At 38.7% G+C, this 14,478-nt stretch overlaps 1 protein-coding gene across 8 annotated transcripts in view; it reads left to right on the top strand.

Moving 5' to 3' along the window:
• CYRIB (CYFIP related Rac1 interactor B) overlaps positions 1-14,478 on the top strand; it is a 129,336-nt gene that overhangs the window by 61,892 nt on the left and 52,966 nt on the right. For 2 of the 8 annotated variants that reach the window (XM_054590487.1, XM_054590486.1), the window contains one exon: positions 3,795-3,857. The exons of 5 other annotated variants lie outside the window; for them this stretch is intronic. The gene's annotated coding sequence lies outside the window, so the exon portion shown is untranslated. Of the gene's footprint in view, positions 1-1,004; positions 1,020-3,794; positions 3,858-14,478 lie in introns of those variants that run through there. One more of the 8 variants, XM_054590490.1, reaches the window with a different exon arrangement.

Here is a 14,478-nt window from a genome sequence, read left to right as displayed (position 1 = left end):
TTGAATAAACCTGACTCAGAAAAGTACTTGGCTTGTAGTAAGAACGCAACATATATTATCATTGGTCTTCATGTCCTCAATCTATTTTAAGGACCAAACCTATTTGTAGTGACCCTGGTGGAATTTTGAGATTAATTTTCTCTAAGGCAGGTGGTAAGTAACTAAAAACATTTATTCAAAAAGTAATGACTAACATGTTTAGATACCTTTTGACTTAAAAATATCATAAATATATCATATGTGGTCTTTTAAGAATTTCAGGGACAAAGTGAAATATGAGAAAACCACCTTGGGTTGCAAGATACGAGATTGCTTTGTTTATATCACTCTACTTAAGTCCTCAAAATTATGGCAAATTCTAACAAACAAAACAGTGTTAATCACAACATTTTAAAGTGAGGCTTCTTTTCCTTTATATCTTGGGACAAGATAGACTTAGTGGAGTAAAAGAGGCTAACATAGTTGGGGAGAGGTTTAAACTTGCAGATTTGTGTGTGCGTGCGTGGGTGTGTATTTAAGGGGCGAGACTTTATCAATTAGCGCCACCTAATTCCAGTTATTTTTTTGTAAACAAACATTTGAAAAATATTATTTTGAAAGCTAACTTAAGATTATTTGTTACACTTGAACTTGTTTTGACTTAAATATTTAATGTGTACTGGTGCTATATAAATTTATTTACCAAGTTGTTTTTAGAAGTACAGAGAAATCACCTTCTTTTATTCCATTTGAGTTAAGCTGGGCATGAATTTACAGACTTGAAAGTGTAAAATAATCGAGCTGTGGTGGAGCTAGCTCTGAGTTGATAGTGGGTAAAAGTAGGTTGATGCCTCAGAATCAAGGGCTGAAGCATTTTGGAAGTAGTCTTTAATAACTGGAACTTACTATGTTAAAAATGTGAATATAGTAAATGAAAGATTTTTCTTTTTATTTATAGAACAGTATGTTGAAGCAGTAGTCAAACTATGTAGCTTGGGGTTGGCAACCCTTTGAAATGGGTGTGCCGAAGCTCCATTATGGTGTGTGTTGTGGTGACAACTGGCCGCTGTCCTGCCTTTGGTATGTGTCACTGACCCCTTCATAGTAGTCTATTAGCTTATTAAATATATCTTTTAAGGACTTCATTTTAGATGATACCCAGCATTCTTTCTTTATAAGCAACTTTTAAAAATAGTGTATATTATTTTAAAATCAAATTTCATTTTTAAAACCATTCTCAATTTGCCTACTTTGGATGGGTAGCCAGCTTATGTATTTAAATATTTTAAAAATATTTCAGTGCTCCAAAATTCTTCCTGGTTGAGGTATACAAGCAGAACTTTTAGGGGCGTTCTTTCCCTGCGTCTGTTTTTTTCGGAACCCCTCTAGGATCTTATTTGGGCCTCGCAAGCAAGAGATGAAGGGACAGTTTTTTGCCCTCACCAGTGTGGCTCAGTTGGTTGGGCATCATCCTGCAAAGTGAACGGTGGCTGGTCCTATTCCTGGGCAGGATACAAGCCAGGGTGGTGGGCCAGTCCCCATTTAGGGCACGGGCGAGAGGCAGCTGATTGATGTATCTTTCATACATCAGTGTTTCTCTCCCTCTCTTTTTCCCTCCCCTCCCCTCTCTCTAAAATTAAATAAACAAAATCTTTACAAAATTTAAAAAAAGAGATAAACAGTTTTCAAAAATGTAAAACTGGTTGACAGTATTATAGGAAACTGTCCTCAGGTAAAGTAGGGCTGCAACACAGGTCCTGTAAGACAGTTCATTCCAGGCAGTTTTTTCCCTTGTAACAGGTTACATGACACATCAAGCCTTGTTAACTAATTGACTGCACCTAATTTTCATACACACCCTTTCCCTCTTCCTCTGTGAAATGGAAACTGTAAGTAACCTTTTCATAAGATAGCTGACAATACTGGAAAGGAGATGCCAGGAACTAACCATTCATTACTTGTAGTCAATAAATTTAAATATTTAATGTACTCTGGTGTTTCCCAAATATATTTATCAAGTTGCTTTCAAAAGTACAGTGAAATCAACTTCATTTATTCCATTCATTTGGGTTAAAGTGTACATGAGTTTACCTTCATGCCTTCAGCCCCTTGTGTTTAGATATGGCCTTGCTGGATTTCTAGCCAAAGCGAGTTCCTGGTCAGACTTTGGACAATTCTGCTTTCTTTTTTAATCTCTTGTATAGGAATTTCCTGGACCATGGCCTAGTTTTGAAATGCATTTATCAACACACTAAGTTCCTGTCCCCTATCATCCTTCATCTTCTTTCCCACCGCTGGCCCCAGGCAGCCGCTTACCTTCTTTCAATCTCTGGATTTTCCTTCTGGACACTCCTAATAAATGAAATCATATGACATATGAGTATGGCGCGCGCGCGCGCGTGTGTGTGTCTGGTTTCTTTCACTTAATGTTTTTGAGTCTCATCCTTGTTGTTAAGTGTATCACTAAATTGTTTTATTTTGTTGCTGAGTAGTGTTCCATTATATGGATATGACATGTTTTATTTATCCACTAATCAGCTGATGGACATTTGGATTGTTTCTACTTCTTGACTGCTATGAATAATGCTGCTGTGAACATGTGTGTGCAAATATTTGTGTGGCCTTATGTTTTCATGTCTTTTGGGTAGATGCCTAGGAATGGAGTTGTTAGGTCATATAGTAAATTTATGTTTAATTTTTAAAGAAACTGCTAAATCATTGCCCAGAGTGTATCATTTTATATCCCACCAGCAGAGTATGAGGATTTCAGTTTCTCTAAATCCAACACAGTCATTGGCTTTGGATTATAACCATTTTAGTGGTTGTGAAGAGCTCTATCCCTGTGGTTTGAATTTGTACTTCTCTAATGATTAATGATGTACATCTTTTCAAGCCATTTTCATATCTTCTTTTGTGTGTGAAATGTCTATCAGATCTTTTAATTTAAATCTTTTAATTGGGTATCTCGTCTTCCTGAGTTGTTAGAATTCTTGATATGTTCTGGATCCAAGTCTTTTTTTGATACATGATTTGCAGGTTTTTCTCCCAGTCTGTGGCTTGTCTTTTCATTTTCTTAATGGTGTCTTTTGAGGTGCAAGGATTTGGGATTTTGGTGGAGTCCAGTTTATCTTTTTTTTTGAATCATGCTTTTGGTGCTGTGTTTAAGAAATCTTTGCCTAACCAAGCTCATGAGATTTAGTCCCATGTTTTCTTCTAAAAATTTTGTAGTTTTAGCCCTTATATTTATGCCTATGATCTATTTTTAAATAACTTTTTTTAAGATAGCATGAAGTAAATTTCTAAGTTCATCTTTTTGTATATGGAAATCCAGTTGGCTCAGCACAGTTTGTTGACAAGACTCTGCCTTCCCCCATTGTATTTCCTTGGTAGCTTCATTGATAATCAGTTGACCATAGATACATGTGTTTATTTCGGAACTGTCATTTCTGTTTCATTGGTCTGAATGTCTGTCTTTCTGCCAGTACCACTTGTCTTGATTACTGTGGTACTTTCTGCTCCATATTTTAATAATGCAAATAGCATTCTTCTTTTCTATGCTCACATTATAAAAAGTTGAAACAATAGAGAAAAGTAAAGAAGAAAGCAAAAATCGCCATCCAAGTAGTCACTCTTTTCTTGGACATCTTTCCAACATCTCTGCACATATGTGCGTGTTATGTGAGTGCACACATACCCTCTGCAGTTATACATAAAGACACATCAGTGTTTGCCCACGCTCATTGTTCTTGTGTACTTTTTGAGTGAATATGTTTATTGTCAGCTTTAAGAGAGAACTGATTATTTTCTTTCTTCAGGCACTTCTGTAATCCTATGAGTTTTTACTGACATAAACGTCTGAGAAGAGCAAACTTCTTTGGGTAAGAACTATGAATGCTTTCTTATTGGTAGCATGTTAAGTGGAATTTATTTCTCACTTTGTTTGCTGAAAGATGACTTTAAAACACATTTTTAAATGTGTGCTTTGTGAATGGATGGCAAATTATGCATGAGACTTTAACAGAATTAATCCCTAAATCCATTTTTAAACATTGAAAGTTTCCTTAAATCTGCTCTTGAGCATTATATTAACTTTTTGGCAGCTGTGATAAGGCGTGTGGAGTCAGTAAATATGTATGTGTGGTGATAGAGTTTTATTTGCAGTCATATGGGACTGATCTGACAGGAGCTTGATTTTACCGTGTTAATAAAGTAGTAGCGACTCCTTTGCACTTTGTGAATTCAGGCTTGTAACCCCAGGGAATCCTGTTCCTGAGATCCTCTCAGTAGCCGTCATGGAACTGTCACCAGGCTCTGAAGCCCTTCTCATCTGAGGGCAGGTCAGATCTCAGACACTCCCCTGACGTTCACATTTTCCTCGCAGTATGAATTTTTTATATGATGGATACGTGGTTTAACATCTCATTTAGGGATGTAGCAGGTATAGGAGGCCGTATAGATTATGCTTAATTTAAAAAGATCGGACCTTCGTCTCTGGTAGTCGGGAGCCACAGGTTGTGAGTGTGCGGAGTGGCACAACGGGTCGGGTCTCAGAGAGCCACCCGCACGTTGGTGGCGTGGAGATTCTGTGTCTCACAAAGGCATGCTGAGATTGTGCGGGAGGTGGGTTGCCGCTGAAATTATTTAAATGAGGGCGCACGCTTTTAAAAAGTTAAAACTTGAAATAAGAAAATTTCAGATTACAAATGAATTCTTTATAGCAAGGAAAGCAGTACAGTAAAATGTTAATGGCAGCTCCATGTGTGTGTGGGTTATGGATTTTTCTTCCTGCTTTTTATCGGAAATTTAGAAAAATGTTAAATACAAGGTGGGGCAAGAGTAGGTTTATAGTTTTATGTACTGAAAGAGTTTATTCTTGCATTATTATTTGTTAATTAATGTAAACCGTAAACTTACTTTTGCCCACCCTGTGTATTATGTAATAAGATGGTAAAGTGGAGCTCTCTTACTCTTAGCTTGGCCTTAAGTCGGTACTGTGAGTTGTAAGAATACCATGCAGGTCTTTCAAAAGGAAGAGCCAGAATATGGATTTTGTGACTTCTAACACCTACCCCGTTTTCATTGGTATGAAAAGATTCAGGGAATTGGGAATTAATTCTCTTTTATTTCTCATGCAAGGATATGTTTATTGATTTTAGAGAGAGAGGAAGGGGAAAGAGAGAGACAGACAGACAGACACCCAGACTTTGATGGGTTGCCTCCTGGACGCCCTGGGACTAGGGATTGAATCTATAACCTCTTGGTACAAGACTACGTTCCAGCGAACTGAGCCACCTGGCCAGGGCGAAAGTTCGAAGAGTTTTTGAAGTGAGTTGTTGGAAATCAGAGAAGAGTTTGTGAACCAAGTTGTCGGTGTGGTGTGCGAGGAGTTTCTCCTACTCTTCCGCTGCCATCTTGGAGTGCTCCCCCTCAAGTGCAGGGCCTTCATGGTAACGACTTGGGGAGCTCGGGGGGCATGGGGTGAAAATCTGTCTCACTTGGGCTTGGGTGAAAGACAGGCTGGCAGTTCTGGCCGCACAGCAAAGCGAGGTTCCTGTGCAGGAGGATGGTTTAAAATCTCATTTAGGGAATCCCAAAGTTCTCTGGGGCAGGGGGTACATGTTTCCCATAGACCTGCAAGCCCACAGGATCAGGGAGCCGTGGGGCAGGTGGAGGGGGCAGTGCTAGAGGAGTAAATGACTGGATTGCCGGAGGGGGTGCCTCTTCCCTCTCGAGGGCATTGTTGCCAGGGGAGATCCCTCCCCAGGGCCTGAGTGTTGAGAGCTTCCAAGGAATCCCAAAAACATGCCCGGCCGGGTCAGCTTTCCACTCACGCTTCGAGCCTGGAGAGTGCGTGTGCCCTCCAGTGACACCCGGGTGGAAGGGAGAAGGATGAAGTGGTCTCCTGCACCTCGTGGGCGAGCCTGGCATGGGGAGAAGCTGCAGCCTTGAATGGAAAACTGTGATGACTATGCTAAACTGGATCTCTCAGTTTCTAAACTCATATCTTTAACAGCTTGAAAATGACCAGTCACCGGCCTACATAAAAGTTCAGGGACATAAACTGTTGCCACAGAATAACTTTAAAGGACAGTGGTGGACAAAAAGTTGCTTTCAGGTTATATCCCACAGATTCTGCTTGTTCAGGGTAATGGTTACAGTTGTCTTTCTAATAAGAAACATATCAGTGAAAATGAAATTTTATTAGAAGAATATGTCCATTGAGGCATTTTGTCATGGGATAAAGTGTCATCAACTTTGGAACCAGGCAGATCTTTGCTTAAGTCAGATCAACCCCTTATTAGCACTGACATTAGGTAAATAAATAAATTATTTTTAAAGATTTTATTTATGTATTTATTTACTTTTAGAGAGAGATGAAGGCAGGGAGAAATGGAGAGAAACATCGGTTTCCTCTTGCACGTGCCCCAACCTGAGACTGGCCCACAACCCAGGCATGTGCCCTGACTGATAATTGAACCAGCAACCTTTCGCTTTGCCGGATGATGCTCAGCCCACTGAGCCAAGCCAGTCAGGACAAGTAAACCAATTTTTGAGGTTGATTTTCCTCATTTACTTTTTTATAAATAGGGTTACATTGCCCATTTTATAGTGTTGATGAAAAAATTATGATTTATAGTGAAATGTGTGATATAGAGCAGGTAATCACAAATATTACTAATCCTCGTCCTTCATTATAGCAAGGATTTCCTATAGTTTAAATATGTCCTTGGTCTTTTTAACATGTGTTTTACTTCTTATAAATGTATTCCTTAAAAATGCCAAATGGTTTAGTGGAATCAGTATGACTACAGGATACTATCAAGGGTGTTAGTTTCAGCAGAGCTAAAATTTCCACTTTTGATTTGAAATGTGAAGGATATTCAGAAAGAATGGGAAGTAGTTTTACTTATGTGTTGGTTTTTAGTGAGGAAGCTTATGAATCAGGCATCTAAAGAAGAGGTAGGTCCAGGAGGAGAATCTTTCCATTGTTCTTAGAGGGATGTGGAATATATAAAACAAAAAGACGGCATCTCATAGCAGAGAGAACTGCTACTAAGGACTTTTCTTTTAGTTCTTTATTTGACTGATACATTTTAAAACAATGTTGTTTTGTCACCTGTTCTTTGTGGATGTTCTCATTTTTTTAATGTTCAAATTTTGTACTTTAAAACAAAATTTTAGTTTTAATGAATAGGCACCTCTTCAATGTATCAAAAGCTGATTTGTATCATCTTCATCGTGATAGCATATTTGATCATTTATACTCTGCACCTTAGAGTTACATTTGTAACATAGTTTTGCTTCTTGGTTAGAAATGGGTTTAAATTAGGAAGGAAATTATAGGTGGCTTTTTACTTAAGTCCAGAATATTCTGTATAATTCAGTTGAGGGTCTTTGGTTGCAAGTTGCAGAAACTGACAGGGTAACTTGGGTGGAAGGAGAATTTATTGGGGCGATGGCATGTAGCTCAGGTAACCGAAGGAGGTTGAGCATCAGGAAGCTAGTCCAGTTCACGTTGTTTACCAGTCTGATGAGGACGTTGTGGCACTGATCTGTTCCCGCCACTGTGAATGATTTCTCAAGTTCCCTTTTTTTGGGAGCATTCTCTCAAGATAGGAAGCTGTGGGGGTGAAGGTGCAGTGTTTGTGGGCTCACACTTCCTGGCCTCCACTCTGTGCTCCGTGGACCCTCCCTGTCTTCAGTTGGAGGCCCTTACATGGCACTAACGGAACTGCTTTTCTGTAACCCGATACCTGCTCCTTCTCATCCAGGCAGGTTGTCTTAGAAATTGTTCCATAATCTGCACTTACTTGCTTGATGTATCCTTATAAATAGAATCAGGTTAAACATATTGGACAATTATTTTACATAGGTTAATATTGAGACTTCCCATTGTGTCACATCATGAGGCACATGATGTCTGTCACATTTTGGTGATAATAAGTTGGATCCCTTGATTAAGGTCTGCCATTCCCCCCTCCCCCCAATTTTTAAAGGCACATTTCCTCCTTCAGTTAGTAAAGAATCGGTAGTGTTGTACTTTTGGACCATGTGAATATATGGTTCCCCCAAACATTTCACCTAATAGTTTCATTGGAGAGGGCAGGCACTTTAATATAATAATGGCCATTAATGTGTTTCTGAATAATAGCTGTTAATTATTATTAAGAAGTTATCGAATAAAAAAAACCCCAATGTTAGTTTTTAATACAGGAAGGTTAAGCAAATAACTCATAATCATAAAGCTCAAATCTTGAAGCAGGTTTCAGCAACATTAATAATCAGTCCCTAATTTGGAATTTAAAGGTAGTAATTGTATGGCTATTTTGTATAATTGTATATTTAACTTTTCTTCATAAGACTAATAATGCCTGAGAAAAAGGTACCTTAGGAAGGAGGCTGGGTGTGCTAGCTAAAATAAATATCTGTACTGATGACTTCAGTAATGAATACTTTATTTGTCATTTAGTATGGATTATCAGTAATTCTTTCCATAATCATAGTTTCAATACATACAGTTTATTCCTAGCCATACCGGCACCTTTTAAAGTGTTGCCTGTTAATTCCAGGAAGCCACGTCTGCTTCCCAGTTGACTGAAAATTGTTATATACTATCTCTTGATCAAGATAGAATGAATTCCTAAGAATGTAAATTAAAACAGAAGCTATACAATAAAAGCTGTTACATCTGGTAGAAATTAAGTGAAAAGGAAAGGAGGAAAATGAAAGATGTACAGATTTTTGTAAGATTTAACTGAATAAGCACAGCAACCAATGGTAAAATGTTGAGTATATTATGAGTTAATGTTTTCAGAATTAAGTTCATTATATTCAAAATTATATCATGTATTAATTTTTTCTAGTCTGAAATATCTAGGAAAAAATGGCCAATGACATGAAAGTATTCATAACAGCAAAGTATTGCAGTGATGCATTCATTCATTTGGTGGGCATTTTCCTGTTAAAAATCATTTAAACTAAGATGTTTAAGTCTGTGAAATAAAGATAGCATGATACTGATTTCTGATATAACTGGGAGGAATTTTAATTAGTTGATTTGTTTCCTATTATTGTATTTATACTAATGCTTTGAAAATAAAACACTTGTTACATTGTTTTGAGCATGTCTATGAAATAGTAAGTGTGCATGTTGGCAGTGATTTTAGGAAATGACAATTACTTCTTGTTACATAAAGGCAACATGAGGCTGTACACATACATATGTACTCCAGAATCTGGAAATACTGAATGTTTTAATTTGATTATCTCTGCAAACCTCTAAAAATTAGGAAAAACCAAGGTCCACTGAAGAATTAACCACCTTTTGAGAAGCTAACCCCCTTTTTTGGGTAGCTGTATGTATCAAAGGTCATGACTTTCCTAGCTTTCCCCTGACTCTGTCCTCGAGATAGGTTCAGTTACTCTTTCATCTTTTTTCCCACGGCAGTTCATCTGTGGAACTCTAGTGTAGCATCTTACCTACTTACTTTGTATTGCAGTAATTTGTTTACATGTCATCATTTCAGACTCTGAGCTTCTGGAGGGTAGGTCTTGTCTTACCCAGCAGTTTATACTCTGCCTTCCATCTGAATGGTAATGTCTGGCCCATCGAAGGTCCCCTTCTGATCTCTGTTGAATTGCCATTTGGAAGCAGTTCAGAACATTTAATATTATGTGACAGCATTTTTTAATAGTTATTTAAAAATCTGTTTTTTGGGTGCTACCAAGGTATGTGCACTAATATCGTATATCAAATATACAGTATCTCTCCAGTGTGCTTATCTATGCTTGTTGCAATTGAGTTATTCTGTCAGCCTGGAAAACCATTCTCTCTTGGATCATGGTAGAGTATTTAAAGCCTATCCCTTTCATTTTTAATAGGAGAAATTATACACTTTTCTAATTTTTATCAGTTATCTGCTTATTTGTGTATTGCTCTCTCCTTATTGCTCATTTTCCCAAGCAAATCCTTTTAGCAGGCTGACCAGTCTTAACTCTAAACAAATCACACTTTCTGTAGTCTCCTTAAATCTTATCATGTTATTCAGTCTCTCCTCCTCCAGCATATACACACTGGAGACTACAGTGTGTCAGGCATTATGCTTAGCGCAAGAGATACAGCAACAGTGAATACCTGTGATAACCGCATTTAGTCCTAGGAAAGGACTGAACATGTTAAGGTTTGAAACAATGTGTTATGGGGCCCAGTAGAAGACACTTCACCCACGCTTGGATTATCATATTCGTCTCTCACACTGTCCTGTTTTTTAAGTTTCTGTTACAAGTGTAGTCTGTACCAGTAATCTAGGTGGGCAGAATAGTTATGGACTTGTTACTTTTTACATATGCAAGCATTATTTCCACAGGAAGTCATTAATCTCTTGCAGGATAAAAATTTCTTTCTTTATGTCACAGGCGTTGCTGGAGACAAGATAAAGATTTTAATAATATTTGTTCAGTTAACAAACAGAAACTTCCTAACAACCCTGGTGCTGCTTAAACCCTTTGGGCTCTGAGGCTCGCAAGGATGGCGGTGACGGCACCTGCGCAGAGCGTGGCCGGCCTGACGCGGCCGCTGAGAGGGAGACGGCCGGGCAGTGTGTGTGCTAGGGGCCCCCGTCTCTCAGTCTCGTGAGTAGGTATCACCTGTCTTTCTACAGGTGCAGGAATGGAAGCTTTGAGAGACTTAAGGTTCTTGCTCAAATTTAAAAAGTGCCCTTTCTGTCAAGTTACATTACACGTGTGTCCACATTTTTTCCAGGAAGATGGTTAAACGTTTGTTTTGGTCATAGAGCTCTCGGGAATTAGGAGAACAGTGTGCGACAACCCAGGCACAGAGCTCCTCTCGGGAATTTACAGGCCAAGTGAGAATCAGGTCTGTGATGCTGGCCGGGTAGGCATCGTGCTGCGGTAGCCCAGACTGAACGGCGCACTGGCTTGGTTTGTAAGCAACACAAATTACCTTTAAATAGGCCAGATTTTGCAAATTCTTTCTCCAGTTTTTAGTGATATACTAAAGATTAAGGCATTTACAGAGTGGGATGTATGCATTTGATTTTGTTAATTGTTCCTAGTTTTCTTTTGCATATGTTGATATATATGGAATAAGACTTTTAAAAAAATTGCATAGGTAGCTCAAAATACAGCCATCTGCATTTTGGAATTTGTGATAGGCTTCGGGTTCAGTCCTGGAAGTTCGAGAACATGTTACACTTATATACGTGCTTTTGTAGAACATTATCTTCATTTTGGCATTTAGGATTTTGCTACTAAACATGTATTTCTATAATTTTGGCAATAGAGAAAAATGGCTATGGCAAATTAAGATGTGAATTTAGCTTTGGGTCTTTGGATTTTCCAACCATGGACTTGTCTGTGATTCTGGTTCTGTTAGTGTATCTTCGAGGTACTCTGCCAAGTGCCCCAATTGTAGGATGACATGGATAGATGGAAATTGTGTTCGTTGCTTTGGAAGGAGACCATTTCCCTTCTGTGCTGGCCAGCTCTATTGCCATTTGTGTGTGTTTTCATAGGCTAGGTCTGTTAGTGTCTGCTGTAAGTTAGAGGGAGCCATTGCCCGCCTCGTTCCTTGTCCTACAGCTTCCAGTCCACAGAGAGCGTTGTCTCTGTGTCTTGGCCAGGTTGTCATACTTCTAAGTTTGGATTCACTTCCGCCTTTTATCTACTGCATTCTCAATGTCATGAGATATATGCAGGAGTTCTTTTAATAAGAAATTTGTTTGCCTTTGTGACCACCTGGAATGTCTAAATCACCTTTTCCCTCCAACTACTTTTCTCGTTCCGTGGCCCTCACAGAGCTTCCTGGATGGCGGAGCTTGTCTCCCTGCTGGCACTGCCACCAGCCTCCCAGTCAGCCACCACTGCTGTGACTCCCTTTATGTTACATCTGAGTTTGACTTCCAGTGTTACTGCGTGTGTTTCTTTGCTGCACTTTTATCTTCGTTGGCAAATTCCCTTGTTGAGTTATCCATTTTTGTAAAATGTCCCATGGATTTGTCACTGGGAGACAGGGAGATAACACAACTACACACTTTGAAGTCTGTGCATGAACTGAAGAAGAGGTGTTCAGTGACTGACCATTGGCAGACTTTGAAAGATGCGATCAGTCAGTGATAATCATGGAAAAGATGAGAGAAAATATTTTAGAAAGTATAAAACATCTTGTAACTAGAGTATCTTCATTTCTCATTACAGTTAATGAGGCAGCTAGATATTTTACCAAAAGTATGTTTATGGATATGGATTATACAATAATAATAATAATGTGGAAGGAGTGAGCAAAAAAGAAAAAACTCACGGACACAGACAGCAGTGTGGTGAAGGCCGAGGGCGGGGGTGGACGGAGGTGGGGGAGGGTCTGGGAAGGTAAATGGGGATGGATGGAGACCAGACTTGAAGTGGTGAGCAGACAACACAACGTGAAAGTGATGTGTTGTGGAGTTATGCATCTGAAACCGAAATAATTTTGTTAACCATTATCACCCCCAGTAAATTCAATAAAGAGGGAAAAAAAATAATAATGTTCCCAAAGTGTGGCGATCATCTTGCTCTAGCCCTTACCTCAGGCTTTCCAGTTACACTGCTGTACTTTATTTTTTAAGGAATACTTTTTAACTTTATGATGGGAGTTAGTGGGGAAAAATACTTATTTTACAACAAGTCCCATTTACAGAAAGGAATATTGTAACCATTATTGCTTAAATAGAATTTTTCCTGAAAAATATTCCCTCTCCTCCCTCTGTGACCTGGGGCAAGCTACAACCCTTTGAAGTCTCTGTTTTCTCATCGAGGAAAAGAGGCTAATAATTTTATTTCATTAGATTGTTAGGTTTCAATGAAATAAATCATGCAGAGTGCCAGGAGGATATTTTTAAAAAATGTATTTAGCTTTATCATATGTATTTATAAACTGGATGTCTGATCCAGGAAATTTCATACATGACAGCAGTCCTGGTATAGATGAGTAAGGCCTCGATGGAAAAATGAGAAAGGACTAGTTTTACAGTTGTGGAGAAAAAAAAAAGGCTTCACATCATTAGTTTAATAAGAAATGTGAAAGAAGGCACTGTATTGTGTGTGTGCACTCACATACGTACATGCATACTTTTTAAACAGTGAGGCCATGTCCAGGATGCTCTGAGATGGCTCATGCATGGCTCTGTGGGCCGTGGGCCGTGTGAATGGGAACATGTCTTTGGAAAGCAGTTTGGCATGAGGTAGCAAGACCTCTGTGTATCCTAAAATATTTTATCATTTCAACAAAGGTTTGTGTTGGGCACGGCCAGAATTATGCAGGGTGCTCATACTGTCTTCTGGACAAGGGTGGCACTGGTGTGGCTATGTCAGGCACAGTGGCGTTTCTGGGATCTTGGTGGGTTTAGGGCTCAGGGCCTTCTGACCGTGTCTTAGAGCAGCAGCGGCTGGGGAGGTAGAGAGCCCCCACCCCGGCCCCTCCGGTGTGCCTGGGCTCGGGAGGGCTCGTGCGAGCTCACGCCCTGGCCTCGCTGGTGTGCGCAGCAGTGTCTTATGTCCAGGCCCCGGCGGAGTGTCAAAAGGGAGGAATACGTATGTAGTACTGTAATTTTAATATTAAATGAGAAAAGAGTGACCCTGTTCAACAAAGTGGCATTTTCATTTATCTTCACATATTCTTTGAGATGATTTTTATTTTACAAGTAAAGAAAATTGATGCTTAGATAATTTCAGTAAGTGGAACTCTCCATTTTACAAATCATATGACAAATGCCCAAAGAACTTAATAAGTGGAGACTCAACCCAAGTCTGTTTCATTGCAGAACCAGTGTGTAAATTTTTTCATGTTTGTGTACTGTTTTGCTTTCTCTTAAAAATTATCATAATACCTTTTCCTCCTCTAGATATGATTTATTTACATTTACATGAACTATTAAAACATTTTGCATTTTCTTTATCTGAAATTTTTATGATTGGTCCTGTCTTTCCAAAAATTTCATATATGCTTCAAATTATTTCTCTAAAGATAAGTAATATTTTTACATTTTGCCATTTAGTTTTGAGAAATTAATTTCTGATTCATCTAGTATGAGAAAGTTTTATCTCAGTTTTCCATGGGATTATTTGAGTGCCATTTATTTATATTAAATACCGTTTTCTTTCCTCATTGCTCTGATGGCCACTGTATACATTCCTCACGTAGCTTCTCTTTGAACCTCTACCTCCTTTTCCTGCTTACCCAAATCCTGTTTATTTTTCAGAATTGACCTGATCTACTAGGCCTTCATACAATCTTTTTGAATACCTGATTTCCTTGCTTTACCTCTAGCTGAAGTATCTTCTTGTAATAAAGTACTCTATGCAGATATTTTTTATGGTATCATTTTTGCCTTGGACATTTTGATTGCTATGGTAAGGCTAGATGCTTCTAGAGAGTTTTTCTTTGGCAGAAAAATAAAAAAAGTTTTTATTCATTCCAATTGTAGTAACATTGATCCAAAAGGG

This window comes from Pteronotus mesoamericanus, unplaced genomic scaffold (genome assembly GCF_021234165.1).
Source record: "Pteronotus mesoamericanus isolate MK-2021 breed Mesoamerican mustached bat unplaced genomic scaffold, CSHL_Meso_final scaffold_174, whole genome shotgun sequence".
Lineage (NCBI taxonomy): Eukaryota > Metazoa > Chordata > Mammalia > Chiroptera > Mormoopidae > Pteronotus > Pteronotus mesoamericanus.
Note: the sequence above shows the minus strand (reverse complement) of the source record. Positions and strands in the feature narration are given on the sequence as shown.